A 2,114-nucleotide genomic window follows, 5' to 3' on the forward strand; every position below is an offset into this window, starting at 1 on the left:
TAAAAAGCTCCCGTTTATCAAAAATACGGGTTTTATTGATTTACCGAAACGAATATTGTATCGAAAATGTTGCGCCGGGACCCGCGCAGGACAAACCGTACGCCGGATCGAAAAAGTCGAAACATGGAAAATGCTCGGAATATTACAATTAGGTTAGGAAGGAGTTCTCGGAAGAGTTTCGGGTTCCAATAACGTAACAACGGTTGACGTCGGTTGGTCCCCGTTTTTATAAAATAGATTTTAATTACCCGGAAAAAGATTTTAGAAATTTCATATGATTCTTATAAATCCATAAATCAACATAAAAATAATTAGGAAGATATGACAATTATCTATATTTTATTTTGGTCATATAAAATTAAAATACTCAATTAATATTATTTTTGAATATTCAAGTACAGATAACACTTAACAATTAACTCACAGAATAGATACTGAGCACACATAATAGTTATTTAATATCAAAAATAATTACACGATATATCCCGGATATTACAATCTTGGCTATCCGTTGAAGGAGTAGCTTTACTTAGCAATAAGTTTAGTATTGTAGCACATTTCACTCTCTGGTTTCAAGCTGTAATTCTTAGATGTTGTTAGGAAATAATCAGTCATGTTGACTACTAATGGATGTACAAATAGGAGGGCTAATTGTAAATATTTCATGCCTTGTAATTTTGTATAAGTGAAGAAGTGTCAACGGATATTGAAGACCTTCAACGGATAAGAAACAAAGCTTCAACGGATGTCTCTAATGCTTCAACGGATAATATCCATCAACGGATAAATACTTCAACGGATAATATCCATCAACAGATAAATGCTTCAACGGATAATATCCATCAACGGATAAGTGCTTCAACGGATAAAGACTTCAACTGATAATGCATCAACGGATAAAGTTTCAACGGATAAAGCCTCAACGGATAAGGCATCAACGGATGAAAGCTTCAACGGATGCTTAGTTCATTAGCAGTTGATAGTGACAATTCACAAGCTGACAGAGGCACATGGGTTGACAGAGACTTACTGGAATGTGGAAGCCTCTAGGAGGAATCAAGAAAATGCAGCATTTCCATTCTGATGCAAACAAGGAAGTATTCAAAGATTTACAGATTATCCTAGATTGCATTGGATAGAGAAATGAAGAAGAAACATGTGAAGAATCTTTTCAATTGTATTTTACAGTTTGTCTTCACTTGTAAACTTGGTGATATATAAACCAAGTAGCAGCTAGTAATTAGAAGAGAATTTTCTTGAGCTGTTTAGAAATATCTAAAGAGAAAATCATCTAGTTTGTACTAGGAAGCAGCTGTGATTTAATTCTTTGAATCACAGATTTTATGAAATAACACATCTCTGGTGGAACAACAAATCCACCAGAAAAGTTTTTAAGTTCTTTGTGTTCATTTCATTTGTGTTTGAATATATATCTGTCTGCATCAGCTTCAAGCAATTCACACACATTTGATCACTCAAACACTTAGCCTTAGAAACTGCTCAAAACTTGAAAAAGTTTTGAGATTTACATTCAACCCCCTTTTGTAAATCTCATTGTTAGTCCACTGGGAATAACAATTGGTATCAGAGCAAGCTCTTAACATACAAAGAGTTTAAAGATCTATTCTTCTAACATCATGAGTGCACAGAAGAATCCTCCTGCTACCATCATGAGTAGGAAGGATATTGGTGTAAAGATCCCAGTCTTGGAAAAGGATAACTATCATCACTGGAAAGTGAAGATGCATTTACATCTTCTTTCTCAAGATGAAAGCTACATCAACTGTATTGAAAATGGTCCTCACATCCCTCACAAAGTAGCCACAGCTGCTACTGCAACAGTTGTTGTTGGATAGTCCATTCCCAAGCCAAGAGCAGAATGGACTATTGAAGACATGGAAAAAATCCGCAAGGATAAGAGAGCCATGAACATTTTATTTAATGGCTTAGATCAAGATATGTTTGACAATGTCATCAATTGCCAAACTGCAAAGGAAGTTTGGGATACTGTACAAATCATCTGTGAAGGTACTGAGCAGGTCAGAGAGAAACAAGATGCAGCTTCTTATTCAACAGTATGAATATTTTCACTTTGAAAAAGGTGAATCATTAAA

This window comes from Apium graveolens, chromosome 2, assembly GCF_009905375.1.
Source record: "Apium graveolens cultivar Ventura chromosome 2, ASM990537v1, whole genome shotgun sequence".
NCBI classification, from domain to species: domain Eukaryota; kingdom Viridiplantae; phylum Streptophyta; class Magnoliopsida; order Apiales; family Apiaceae; genus Apium; species Apium graveolens.